Source organism: Panthera tigris, chromosome A1 (genome assembly GCF_018350195.1).
Source record: "Panthera tigris isolate Pti1 chromosome A1, P.tigris_Pti1_mat1.1, whole genome shotgun sequence".
Lineage (NCBI taxonomy): Eukaryota > Metazoa > Chordata > Mammalia > Carnivora > Felidae > Panthera > Panthera tigris.
The window spans coordinates 44,278,273-44,293,573 of record NC_056660.1 but is presented as its reverse complement, the minus strand read 5'-3'; the positions used below and the strand labels follow the sequence as shown (position 1 = coordinate 44,293,573).

General features: G+C 36.2%; 1 protein-coding gene across 2 annotated transcripts in view; it reads left to right on the top strand.

Annotated features, from left to right (window-relative positions):
* KLHL1 (kelch like family member 1) overlaps positions 1–15,301 on the top strand; it is a 355,150-nt gene that overhangs the window by 193,633 nt on the left and 146,216 nt on the right. The window lies entirely within an intron of this gene.

Below are 15,301 nucleotides of genomic sequence, written 5' to 3'. Positions count from 1 at the left end.
ACCTAGAGGCAATGATAGTTGGTAAGGAAAGGAATTGAGATAAACCAAACACCTTTGGCATTACTGTTTTTTGGTTATATTTGATAAGGTTTTTATTTATTATTTTTTTCTGTTTGTGTAGCAAAAGAGAAGGGACTGTTCTGCAATCTAGAGGGGAAGGGTTCAGAAAAATTAGGGTTCAGGATTTTCCGGCTTGCCTCTCCCTATATTTATCTCAATTGACAAGTTCCCATTCTTTCCCTGTCACTTATATGGGTCATTCTTCTTTGAAATAAGATTTTATCATCTATCTACAACTTACAACTGTAGGACCTTCCACACCTCACTTTAACCCTCATTAGTTTAATTTCTTCATATGTAGACATTATATATTATAATCTATATATTTCATACCTTATTTACTAGCCTATGATAAGTTACAATTTCTCTCTCTCTCTCTCTCTCATTATCTAGTGTTAGAGACACCTATATCAAAATATTTCTCTAAATATAATTTTTTTGCTTTATTTTATAGTCAATCCAGATATTACTATGAATTTAGTGGAATCCCATAAAAATTACTAGAACGTCGATGGTAATACATACAGATGGTAATTCAACTAAAAGCATTACACATAGCTCCAAACTTGTAATATGACCAGTCATGTTGCAAATAATTTTTAAATTTGTGATAACAGTAAAGCTACAGTAAATATTTAAATTTACCATTGTGTATTAACAGCTTTAGGGCATATCAAGTGGATAAAATATTGTCTTTGATATAAAAAATGCTTGATAGAAAACTATATAACTTTTTTAATGTTTATTTATTTTTGAGAGAGAGTGATAGAGAGAGAGAGAGAGAGAGAGAGTATGTGCACAAGCAGGGGAGTAGCAGAGAGAGAGATGGATAAAGAATCCTGAGAAGTCTCTGTGCTGTCAGCACAGAGCCGGAAGAGGCACTCTAACTCACGAACCACCGTGAGATCATGACCTGAGACAAAATCAAGAATCTGATGATTAACTGACTGAGCCACCCAAGAACCCCAAACACTATATAACTTTTTATATAAATTGTATTATTTATATATAATATATATATAATATATATATTTTATATATATATTATTTTAGCAAGACATTTTAAGTCAGTCTTTGTCGAGTAACAGCAAATGAATCATGGGGAATCATATGAGGAGAACTTACCACTACCATAATGCCTTGCCTGATCCCACTCCTACCAGACCTCTTACCCCTCACTTCCCTTCCCCCCTGCCTTGGGATGCTATTATAAGACCTATTATAAGAGTAGTCACAGGATTAGAGTTGTATTTATGGCTAGTGTCCTAATACATGGAAGCTAGAGGGAATCAAAACAAAATAAAGATACTAAATACTAATTTAAAAAATATTGGATTGGTGGGAAACCTATATATATCAAGCAACCAGATGTCAAATTATTCGTTTAGGAGAATACTCCAAACTGAGAATAGTTGAGCCTTTGTTCATATCCTCTGGCAGTGAAAACAAGAGGTAAAACCTTGTGCTTGCTCCCCCCAAAAAACATTTTTTCCATAAAGAATGGCACTGGGTAAGGGTCAGGTGGATTGGCACAGACAAGATAATCTGTTCCACTGCCAAGATGCCTCTAGCAGAAGACTCCTACTAATTTATGGAGTACTGAGTAGAGGAGAAAGTGAGGGGAAAGGGCTAGGAGTGAAAAGGTACAGAGTCAAGGTAGATTGAAGTGCCTCAGCTGAGTCTCCTGATCAGGAGACCTCTTAATGGGGGAGCCTAAGCTATGAATGCAGATACCTGTATGAGCATGGCCGGCCTTGGGGATGTGAGTCTTGACTACAACTTTGTTCAGAAACTGTAATGCCTTAGCTGTGTAACAAGTCTGGTATGGAAGGGAAGCTTTCCTTTATGAGTCCTGCCAGCCAAAGCCTTGCCATTGCCTATGATTGGGCCTGAAAAATCACATATAGGATTTGTTCCTGGAGCTGGACTCCTCAATTCCATCTCTTGGTCCTTAAGGGCCTGAGCAAGAAGCATGGGCTACCCATCATGGGCTTGAATGAGCCAAAACTGAGAGGCTGTGACCAGAGCTGGTTAATCTAAGATAATAAACAACAAGGGGCATAATCAAAATCACCCCAAGTAGGACAGTAAGGTGTCCTTATTGGAAGATTGGAAGAGTGAATGTAGCCATGATTCCCAACTATTACCAAGGAAAAGGTGTGCCACATCCATTAGGATCTATTCTAGATAGCCAGAAGCCCTATGGACTTTGTAATTGACTCTTTTACTTTATTAGTTTCATTGATCCATATACATGAGATGTTAGCAAAAACACAATAGGGTAAGGATGAGTATAGGGAGGAAAATCTGCTATGTTAAGGGAAAAACAAAAACAAAACAAAAACAGCCTTGATGGTGGATGTGTGCTTTGTTTCAGATGTTCTGGTTACTCCCACCTGTCACAGGAATTTGTGGAATTTTAGAGACACATTTCACTACTGCTATGCCAGAGTTCAGTTTGCAGCAATGCTCTGAGTCAAGATAAATAAGGTTGTGGCACTTGAGATACCATAAAGATCCATAGACAAATATCCACTTGTATGTAATGGAACAACAATCAAATGTTTATCTGTAGGATCAAGATGTTGTCATATACTCAATAGCCACTCAAATTCAGAGCAGTGGCCACTGCCTGGAACAGGTGTCTCTGTAAATTCAGTGAGATGGAAGTCACATGGGGTACCCATAGGAGAAAGAGAAGAGAATTGAGACCCTGCCCCCTTCCACTCTTATATGTAGCACTCAGGCTGAAGGTACTCATATACTATCAGTTCAGAACTGGAGGGAATCCTCCACATCAAGAGCAAAATGAACAGTCTATCCTATCCATGATCAGGAATACCACATTTGATCCAAGCCTAAAGGTAGTCAACCCATGTCTTCTGGCTAAGGTCTTCTTAGGAAGAAAAGACAAATCTATTTTATATGCTGATATCCATCCCTTGGGGTTACCAAGAACACAGTAGCAAGGCCACCGTAAGGAACAATGTTTGAACTAGAGATCTCAAGTTGATAGCCATTCTTTTCAAGGTTTCTATAGGTAAAACTTCAAGCTCTACACCTGAAGGGAAAATGGAAAAGGAGATTACTGTCTCTATCTCTCGCATTTTGATAGCCATCCTGATTGCCCATCTATTTGAATTTTTGTAAAGACGCTAAAGAGGATGGAAGAATTTTGCAGAGTCCCCCGTAAAGTCCAAGGTGTCAATAGCTGTAAAAATGGGGTGTACAATTGAAATAAGGGGACAGACAGCCTGGTCAAACATGCAGGGCAAATGGGAAGTACTATTTTATATAGTTACTGCATTGCTCCAGACTACTCACCTGAAATTCATGGTCCAGGCTGGGGTTTTCTTGTTCCTTCCCATCAGCCCTTTATACCTTACTGCTATTTTCCATTAAAACACTTAACTTCCCCTGTGGCTTGTGAATGATACACAGCATCGTGAGTATATCATATGCCCTGTGATTAGACCTACGGGGGTATAAGTTGGGCTGCAAATTTCAGGGCTGGTATTAGATGCAATGTATTTAGGAAACCCAAATGAGAAATAAATATTATCTTATAGGGCCCACATAGTGTGGCCTAAGTCAGTGGAATGTACAGGCAGGAATGACCAGACCAAACCTGGAGAAAGTTTCACACTACATTCAAGATCCAGTAGAACCTCCTCCATATGGGGTGACAGACCCAACATTCTTCCTGAAAAGATCTTCCTGGCCCATTGGCTCAAAGAATCTGTCCCTGAGTAGAATTATTACTCTTGGCCAGAGTCTGGTAGGTGATTCAGCTTTTCCATGCTGTTCTGGCAGCTTCTGACAGAAGAGGCAGTCCATAGGCTCAGTTTGGGATGTTGTCTGAATTTCCATGTGATATCCTCCATGGATCCCAGCACATCTGTTTGTTCTGGGGAAAAAATAATTCATTCTCTATGTTTAGATGACAAATATGGCCTGCCCATTGGTTATGTTCTCTTTTTTCTATGTAAGAAACTTTCTGGTGAGCATCTACATGGTTAACAAAAAGATACAATTGTATCTAAATCTCTGGTCCCCACAGAGAGGTGAGAAGGCCTGTTTTATATGCCAGTCTGAGGCTTGTCACTGACCTTACCATACAACCAGACCATTAGCCATAGCCCATGATTCAGTGAAACTAACATGGCACATTTGCTGTGGTGGCCTAGAGAGCCATCTGTACCCCATGAAGCTCTGGTCATTGTGCCACAGGTCTTTTCTCACAATCTTCAAGGGACAGATCTCTCAGGTTGGATGGTAGCCACACCTCATTCCATCTCAGTAGAACTTAATTGGAAAGAGCCATCAGAGAAGCTCAGCAGATAGTAAGCAAATGACTCATAGTTGTGAAGTAGTTTTACTACCAGAAATCCCAATCATGTCATAGATCTTAACAGAGGACTCAATTTGTCTGATACAGGAAGCTCATGAGTCTCCTCTAGTGAAGTGGAAATAGTACATACAGGGCGGGGTGACACCTGGCCTGGCTAGAGTCTTGCGTCTTCATGAGTTGGTCTCAGGAGTGCCCACCTACTTCTTAGGCATAGCTGCAGAGAAGCCACTGTCTCCACTGGCCCAATGGGAACTCAAGTATAGAGACCTCCTGGATCATGCATGGGCCTGGTCTCTGACAGCTCACTGGGAATACTTAGCCTCACTAAGTTTAATAAGATTACCTCCTTCATTTTGACAGCAGACTCAGTCTCAAAGTTTTCATGAGGCTATTAGATGAAGCCATTTGAAAAGGCTGTCCACACTTTTTCACTAAAGCCATAAGCCTGAATATCCACTGAATTGCCAGAAGTCTGTCTTTGCCTGGCACTCACCGAAGGCTAACCTAGAGCTCCATCCGATACACCTCACTGTGTGAGGGGTCCATCACCAAAGGACCATGAGCAATAGCCAGGGGCTGCTTTCCTACTTTTTTAGAGCCCCTTTGTTGGATTCCTCTCTTTGTAAAAATTCCCTGGTTATTTAATCAAATACTAGTCTAGGTATTGCTGTGAAGATACTTTGCAGATGGAATTGAGGTAACTAATTGAGTTCAATACAGAGTGATTATCTAGGATTATTCAAGCATAATGGCATGAGTGCCTAAATGTAGAAGAGGAAGCCAGAAGAGTCAGTCACAGAGATGTGGCAGAATAAGAAAGAAGAGACATGAGGCAGAAGGAGAGGCAGGAGAGATTTGAAATGTAGGGATTCAGCCTGCTTTTGCTGTATTTAAAGATGGAGGAAGGGACATGCTCAGTAATGCAGGAAGCTGAGAATGACCTTCAGGCAACAGCCAAGAAGGCAATGGGGATCTCTGTCCCACAACCACATAGAACTGAATTCTATGAATGCGCTTCAAACAGATTCACTCTCAAAGACCGAAAGTGAAGGAGCCTTGCCAACATTTTAATTTTGGCTTTGTGAAATCTGAAATAGCACACCAACAGAGCCACACCTTGCCTGGACTACAGAATTGTGAGATCATAAAGTCATAAATGGGTGTTTTTTTAAGCCGCAACATTTGTGGTTATTTGTTACAGGAGCAAGAGGAAACAAATATACAAGTTTATCATTCTTTTTACTTTAAATAAACAGAAAAAAAGATTATTTAATAGCTTTATCAAATGCAAAAATGTATATTTAGCTTTTGTTTTAGAAATAATGAATAGTTACTTCATATAGAAACCCTGGGATGCCAATGTATATAGCATATGAGAAGTATGAACATCTAACTTTTCAGGGTAAAATACTTGCCTCTTTTTACTACATTTTATTTATAAAATATAATAATATTCCATGGACTTAGTTTGGCACCAACTTTCATATGTAATGCATTGTATGTAAACATATATGTTGTAATGTAGCTAAGGGCTATTTTATTTGCTGAGAGATAAATTAATGGCATGCACTAAATTATTATTTGGCAAACTGGAGGAAAATTTATTATACATTTACATAAATACTAAAGGGATTATCCTCTTTCTTCCAATTGTTTTACATAAAGTATTCTCTTTCGTTAATTTCCATTTTACAGTTTTCTTGGGAAGAATTTTTATAGCTTGCTTTTGATTTTTACTTGATTTTTTGACAATGATTACAATTATGTCTGTTGTTTAGAAATTTTTTATAGATGTTAAATATAAGAGAATATACTATTCTGTAATTTTTAACATTGGTTTAAAGCAGCTAGTAAATTAGTCCACCCCAGAAGGGAAATAGTCTAAATCCTTTTATTAAGCAATAAATGCATGCACAATTATAATTAAAATTTTACATGCTTCTGTAGAGACCATTTAAACCTTAAGATTGCAAAATTGTAATGTATTCTTTGTTCCAGAATGTTAATGCTGTTCTTAACTGCAAACTAATCAATGTGGTTATGTAAGCAACTTCCATACTCACTCTTCCGTTATGTTCTACGCATACTTTTTACCCCAACTGTCAGGCTATTTTAGATTATGCATATAACAGTCTTTCCTGATGCATCATTTATGTTTACATGCATAAGAACAAAAGACTATATAAATACAGGTTGACAAAACAATCCTTTTTTGGTCCTGAAAAAAATTGTTTTCTGTTAAGATAAGGGATAAACTTTCTTTCAATTTTCTGTAAGCACAGAATGAGCACTACCTGATAAAATACACATTTTTATGCACCAAAGAAGATTCGTACAGCCAATTTTCTGCAAGATGTCCTTGTAAGGAAGACAGAAATACTATCTTATGTTAAAATTCTGTTTTTCTAGAAAAGTTGTAGAGGATCATTATTTTAATGTTTTTATGAGGCATTGTAACTCCTTTAAGAAAAAGTTTATGTGATCAGGTGTTCTGGACATTTTGCTACAGTGAAAAGAAACAGCTTTGAATTCATAGGTATGCTGTTACCTCCAGATTTAATTGGCAATATTACCATTTCTCCCGTGGGCTGGCACAAATATGTGCCTCTTATAAAGATTGTGCAGAGATTTTCATGTTCCTCTTTTTTTTTTTCATCTGCTACCTTTCTCAGTGATTTCTATAAGACACCCAAAAGAAACTTGGCAAATACTAATGGAAAGCAATTTACAAAGGGAGGGGGGAAAGATAGGTTTGGGCTCTACCAAGGAGTATATGTACCTAATATTAAGTTACAAAAATCAATACTACTACTCTAATAATTTATGCATACATAATTACAGTGTTTCACAATTTGCAAAGTAATTAATATGTTTTGGAACAATTACTTTTCCATTAAACCAAAAAAAAAAAAAAAAAAAAAAAAGGAAGTAGAACTGTTTAGCTGCCTGGGCTATTCCTGGTAGTGATGTTTATAAGTGATTTGTATATGCTCCCTTCTCCCTTTTCCTACATATTAGTAGATAATATATCACATATTTAAGTTTGAATAATTATCTCCAGTATCAAAAGCAAGCCAAATTATTACAAGGGTTAAAGAATCCCATGAAGATACTTGCATTTCATTTGTATAACATTGTAAAGTTTAGGAATTATTTCCTTCTAAGATCAATGTGCTAGAAAACAAATTAGAAAAGGTTTATAGGCTAGGTGTTTTTCCAGAACCCATTTTCGAGGTGAGAAGATGGTATCTTAGAATAATTAAGTGACTTTTCCTGAGAAATCTTGACTAGAGAGTATTAGAAAAGGATGTTCTCCAATCCTTCCTGTTGAATAATTATCGCTTTTTCCACTATAATTTCCAAGTTATCTTAACTCTTTAGCAATATTTTTTCAGAAAAGACTTCCAGTCATAGACTCATATATTTTTTAAGGAATTTAAAATAATGAAACTATCTTTTGTCTGATACAATAATCTTGAAAGATGACCATCAGAAATCATTTCTGACAATGGATACAATTTTAGAATTATTATAAAAGGCTTCTATTTAACATTGATACTCTAATATTTGGGAGGGTAGTTACAACCAGTTAAGTAACCACACTTAATAAAGGGAAAATAATTAATAATGAAAATGCAACCATTCCCTGTAGTTTTGCAGATTTGGATCTTGATAATTTATCTGTAGCTAAAGAAAACTCAGAAGAGGATCCATATACAGGTGTGGCCATTAATGCTTACTGCTATTATTAAGGAAGGGTTTGATATATAATTTTTTAAATATAATTTATTGTCAAATTGGTTTCCATACAACACCCAGTGCTCATCCCAACAAGTGCCTTCCTCAATGCCCATCACCCATAGTCATTTCCAAAGCACTGACAAAATTGGTAAGAAAAACACTGTCAATTATATACATTGACAACTCTTTGAATATTTCTTTTCCTTGTTTTATTTGAATAACAAAAATTATATATCTACCTATACATATACATATATATGATTGAAATTAGATTTTTATGCAATGATTGTTTAATATTTATGTTGCCTTTATTTGGAAAATGTCTTTGGGAAAGTTTAAAAAAGTTATATGTAAATGAACAACGCAGAGTCTGTAAGAATATATTTTTAAATGTTTTAATGTTTATTTATTTTGAGAGAGAGACAGAGTGTGAGTGGGGGAGGAGCAGAGAGAGAGGGAGACACAGAATCCAAAGCAGGCTCCAGGCTCTGAGCTGTCAGCACAGAGCCAGATGCAGGGTCCGAACCCACTAGTCATGAGATCATGAGCTGAACCAAAGTCAGACGCTCAACCAACTGAGCCACCCAGGTACCCCCTGTAAGAATATTTTTTATTTTCATTTTATTTGTTCTCATTTCTGAAGGAATAAAGAAAAGAATGCAGGTCTGCTCTAGCATAGCTTCTTGGTTTTGAAGATTAGGATCCCTTAGAAAGATTAAACAATGATAGTTCTGTAGCCTTTAAAAGTCATAAGAGAGAAAAATATAATCCTCACTATTTGAAATGCTGATCAATAGACTAAAAAATAGATTTGCCTTGGAATTAATGTAAGAATATTATAAGAAGGCAGTTTTTACTTCAAAATGAGGGCAATTTTCCGGGGCGCCTGGGTGACTCAGTTGGTTAAGCATCCGACTTCAGCTTAGGTCATGATCTCGTGGTTCATGGGTTTGAGCCCCATGTAGGGGTCTGTGCTGACTGCCCAGAGCCTGGAGCCTGCCTTGGATTCTGTGTCTTCCTCTGTCTCTTCCCCTCCCCAACTTATGCTCTCTTTCCCTCTCTCCTTCTCCCTCTCTGTCTCTCAAAAACAAATTAACATTAACAAAAACAAATGTTTAAATGAGGGCAATTTTCTGCCAGAGCTATTCAGCAATGATATGGGCTTTCTTATAGGGTAATGTGTTTCCAATCATTGAAAATCCTCATTTGGTGGACAGTGCACAGAAAAGTACATAGACTATACATTAAACTAAGTAGCTTCAAAGATTGTTTCCAATTTGAGATTATCTGAGGTCATAGAAATTCCTGATGCTGGGGGCACCTGGGTGGCTCAATGGGTTAAGTGTCCGACTTCAGCTCAGGTCATGATCTCACTCATGGTGTTGAGCCCTATGTCAGGCTTTGTGCTGACAGCTTGGAGACTAGAGCCTACTTCAGATTCTGTGTCTCCCTCTCTCTCTGCCCCTATTCTGCTTATAGTCTGTCTTTCTCAAAAATAAACATTATTTTTAAAAAAAGTAATTCTCCATGCTAGATAATGATATGAGAATTAGATCACATGACAGCAACATGTCTTTGGTGCTCTGTGAATCTGTGATTCCATGAGAAACATTTCCTTGTCTTGGGAATTGCTATTCCAGAGAGGAAAGGTGTGTATATTTCCGAACTCACACTCCTCCTTGACCTCATTTACTTCGCTTGTATTCTTATAACTTTGACTCCATTAAATTCTCCATTTTTTCTCTCTTGTGATAAAATATCTTATAATATCATATTTTCCTTCTCATTAAAAAGTACGTTCTTTAGGAGCCAAAACTTTTATTTTTTAGTCTCAGTATTCTTTAGCATTGTGAATATACTAGGCAGAGAAAAAAAAAAACACTCGATAAAATTTTGTTGACTACATAATCAGTAAAGAAAATAGGGAAGATACAGAAATGTGAATGTAGACAATACAGCTAACAATAGGAGGCTAAAGGGAAGGGTAGGCACAGATATGGAATGGTAATGGCTGATGCGTATATAACACTTACTAAGTATCAGCTACTTCTCTAAGAGAAGTAAACATAATTTAATCCTGACTCTTAATCCTCACAACAATGCTATACAGTGGATACCATTTTTATCCCATTTACGCACAATGAATCCAACTTTTTAATCACACAACGAGTGGATAGCAAGGGTTGGGATCTAAATCCTGACCATCTCTCCAAGTCAGTAGTAATATGTGACTCTCCATAATCACCATGCCACATCATGGAACTCAGATATATCAAAAAGAGGTGGAAACAAAGTTCAGGTGAGCATTTAAGAATCAAGGTGCACATGTGTTGCATAGTTCAAAGTAAGACGGGAAATCTAAACTAGATGAACAAAGAAGAAGCAGAAGGAGAACTTAGTCAAAGGATAGATAGCCCAGATAATATAATAGGACAAGAGACTGAGTACCTAATCCCAGACCTATTGTGACTAATGAAATGACTGTATATGAGCCCCTCCAGCCTCAACATTCTCCCCTGTAAAATAACAAGGTGTTATTTATCTCTTAATGAGTCTCTATTCCCTTTGAACTCTAACGTAGTATTCAAAGAGTTCAGAGAGCAACTTTGACACTGGGATTAAAAATTAAAAATTCAGGCAGGGAATGTAATCAAAAGCCAAGGTTTTAACTTGAAAGGGTTAGTCTTGACACCAGTATATCAGTGTAGTAACTTCAAGGTAGCTGATGTAAGAAGCCCTTGATAATTGAAAGAGATATGTCTCCCCGCCCTGCACTTCTAGAAGGTTTAAATTCTAGAGGCAGTAGAAAGGGAGAGAGGGAGAGGGAGAGGGAGAGGGAGAGGGAGAGGGAGAGGGAGAGGGAGAGAGAACAAGAGAGAGAGATCTGGATCCTAATAGTAGAACACTTTTTCCTGACCCTGACAATCTTTTAGGTAATTGGAAACCTGATATTTCTTAAAGGCATCAATCTATAAAATAAAGAGCTTAGAAATTATAATTTAAAAGATTGGGAATAGTTTCTTAGGTTTATGTAAGGGTTTTTAATGTAACTATTTTTTTTTTTTACTTTCTCTTATGATATTTATTATTTTCCTGCGGCTGCCTTAACAAAGTATTGAAAGCTGAGTAGCTTAAAACAACAGAAATTTATTCTCTTATAGCTCTAGAGGCTAAAAGTCTGAAATAAAGATGTCAGCAGATCCATACTCTCCCTGAAAGTTCAAGAGAAGAATTCACCCTTGACTTTTCCAAATTCTGGTGGTTCCTAGCAATCCTTGGGATTCCTTGGCTAGTGACAGCATGACTTTTATCTCCACCCTCACATGGCCTTCTTCCCTCTGGATCACCTCTGTCTTTACGTGGTGTTCTCACTGTATGTCTGTTTCTGTCTTTTAGGATACCAGTAATTGGATTAGGGACCACTCTAATCCAGTATGGCCTTATTTTAACTTAAGCTACTTACATCTGCAATGACCCTATTTCCAAACCTCACATGAGCTTTCAAGTGGATATGAAGTTTGAGGAGACCCTACTCGATCTGGTGGTGCATCATGTAACTTCTGCTTCAATTCAGAATTTAGACCAAACATTTGCAATCCATATCTATATAATAAGCCTCAGCCAGAGGATGTAGCCAATTCTCAGGCTCACCTTTCAGTTTTTCATTTATTTGATAATCTGAGTCTCCTAATAATTCATCTTTTTAACCAATAACATTTTAGATGGACAATGAATTCTATGGCCTCTGGTGATTTGGAACCAAGCCAGAGATTCTGTGGTGGTCTGGCAAAGGATTAACCTTCCCAATATAATGCTTAAAAAAGCAATTAGGAGGTTCTTCTAAGTGGGGTGCCTGGGTGGCTCAGTCAGTTTAGCATCCAACTCTTGATTTTGGCTCAGGTCATGATCCCAGGGTTGTGTGATCTAGCCCCCTGTCAGCCCGCTGAGCACTGGGCTTGGAGCCTACTTGAGATTCTCTCTCTTCTTCTGCCCCTCTCTCTGGCTAGTGCGCTATCTCTCTCTCTCTTTCTAAAAATTTTTAAAAATTAAAAAAAGTAATACTCATAAAAGAAAAGAAAGTTCTTCTAACTGACCTCTGATCACAAAGTGCAAGATGGTAAAACATAAGTTTTAACTCAGTAGACGTGCATAACAGTGGTTTCTATGAGTTAACCATAATAGTTTACCATGCATAGAGTGTACTACTACATTGGGAGTAGCTGCTGATGAAGTAAACAATGTTAAAGTTTATGTTAAAGTTATTTGAACATTAATAAAATATTTTACTACAATTTAATACTCATAATTTTAACTACATCAATAACTAAAATATGATAATTGAATAGATTTACTTATATTATTTTGACCTGATATTACCATTAATTGTTAACTGACCTTCAGAATTATGTCAAAAATTAATTTCTACTGGAACTTCAAATCAATTACTAATTATTGATATGTAACCAATAATAAGCTAAGGGAAGACAATAATATAATTAAGGGAGAGAAGAAAATTAATATTAGAAAATATTTGTGTCACATTCATGAAATAATTAAATAAAAATGGTGAGGAAATTCTGTTCCAAATAAAAAAATTATAATTTTTATAGTTAGCCAAATTATTTAAATATTATGAAGTGGAAAAAGTAGATAGTGAAATTTAGTCTTGCTCTAATTAATTAAGATTATTTGTGTCTTATGTAGTGGCAACTTAAATTCGGTGCTAAAATCTTCTTTATAATAAATGTTTCACTCTATGTGTAAAAATTGTGTGTATATATTACTATTTAATGGAGAGACTGTCAAATCTTTAAAATAAGTGTATTCCATTATATGGTCTAAAGTAAACTTTCAATATTATTTCTCTCTCATTCTCAGTGAAATTGACATTCCAAATATGGCAATTTATACCATATTACCTGCTATTATGTCTTTGTTTATATGCTTTCCTCTAGTTGTAATACTATATCTTTCCATTTCCCATTTTCTAGTTGACACTCCTAGCTATATTCTAGGCCCATTTGAGAAACCTGCTTGGCAAGTCATTTTCTAAGCACTGCATGTTTTATAGTGTCTCATGTGTGGTATGCTTTTTGATGCACATCCATTTTGTTCTCCTTACTACAGTTATCTGGGACCATATGTTATGTGTTCAGTAAATCCATATAGAATGAATTATTGAATAAGTTTAAAGTAAAGTTATTGCACAAAAGGTAAATAGGCCAAAGAACTTTTATGCCTTTCATTACTTGATCTTCTCTGACAAGGAGTTAGCTAAGGTGCACAAGCAACGTATGGAAACTAGTGTGAATTTATATTCTTTTCTTCTTCAGTGAATAGAACATAATGAAATCAAAACAATTACCAGAAGCTAGAATAAGCAAAAACAAAAACAAAAACAAAAACAAAAAAAACAAAAAACAAAATACCAGGAAACTATTAGGCAGTGTATCATGAAAAGGGGACTTGATGGAGAAAACAAAAAAAGAGCAAAGAGAACTTCAGAACTCTAAAATATGTAAAGGAAAAATAATAAACAACATACTATACAGTGTGACAGATCCAGTAATATCTGCTACTAGCTCTTAATGTCCAGTTTATTTACTGCAGTTTTTTCAAACCTGGCTTGTTCCCAAAAATGTAGTATGCCTTGCAAAGACATAAAATTATAAAAATATACTCTAAATCAGATTCAGGAATAAAAGAAAAAAATTCTGCTGTAGTGATGTTAAATGACACCTATTGGAGCATCTGAAAAAGAAATCAAACTATAAAAGGCTATAGCCTTCCTATGAGATAGATTTCAATTTAACTCTAAGTTTTCTAAAGGCCAAATAAAAAGAGAAATCTGATCAATTTCATAATTTACAACATCCATAGTAAAAGCAAACCAATTTACTCAGGAGAAGTGCAATTATTCCTGCTACTAAAACCTGTAGGAAATTTCTCCCAAGGGTCATCATAAAGAGACACTGTAAAATATAACAAAATATGCCTTAAACAATGTCTTTGATAGACACCACTAAGAGTTTCATAGAACTGCTTTTTTATGGCACCCTTTACTGTATACTGCTGGTTTAGCTATACAATTCTGTGTGTAGTTTAATAGAGGCATAGATTTTTCAGTAACTCAAAAAATAGATGGACAAAAACATCTTTCAAAGATTTCAAAGCCATCTCGATCTCACTTTTTATCAAGTTCTTTAGAGAAACTTGGTGGCACTATTTCTCAGAACACTCTATTGGTTACTTCAGTAAATAGTTACTGGACATCAATAATTTACATAGTACTACATTAGGCACAGAGGAAACACTGGGGACAAAAATTTCCAGGAAATCAGCTATTCTGTGATGTCAATTAAATGTACATAAATATGAAAAATGACCTGAATGAAAGTAAAAGTTGACATGCTTTTGTGACAGCTGAAGGCATTTCAAGCCTTGGATTCAGTACCAAGGATATACTCTTAATACAGGTTAGGTCTGACTTAGAAAATGTGTTTGGATTTGCTCTGACATACACGGTAATGGGCACTTGCTGAATCTCCTACTCAGCTTTAGGATAATCATAATGCCTTTTGGGGAAGAGATCTAGTCCCATCTCTTTTAGATTTTTTTCTTTAATAGGCATGTATTGAGATTTCTACCAAAACTGTGATTTGAGAATCCTTACTTATATCTTTGTTGGAGTTGAGACACAGAGGAAGGTGGAACAGAAGAGGCAACCAGTCAGATCTGTCTTCCCTAACCATACATCAGCCCCTGAAGCCTGTCTGCTAAAATACAAAGTTTTTGACAAGTCGTTTTAAAAATGTGTTTGAAAAAACTGCACTGTTCTGTACTAATTCCAAGATTTTATTCTTCTCTACAAAGATCATCAACACAGCAATTCAATAAATATATACTATTCACCTGCTGTGTTCCAGGATCTAGATATATAAGGTTAATTGTCAAGGTGTTTGTCTCAAGGAGCTTCCAGTTTGTGATGAGACCCCCTAAGTACACTGAAAATTAGGCCACAGTTTGGTAACTGCTGTCTCAAATATAAATACCACGCACTGCAGAGGCATGATGGATGGGGCAGCCAGATCAAATGAAAGCAGACAGAGGGCTCGAGAAGCCCATATATAGCAAGTAGATTTGGAATTG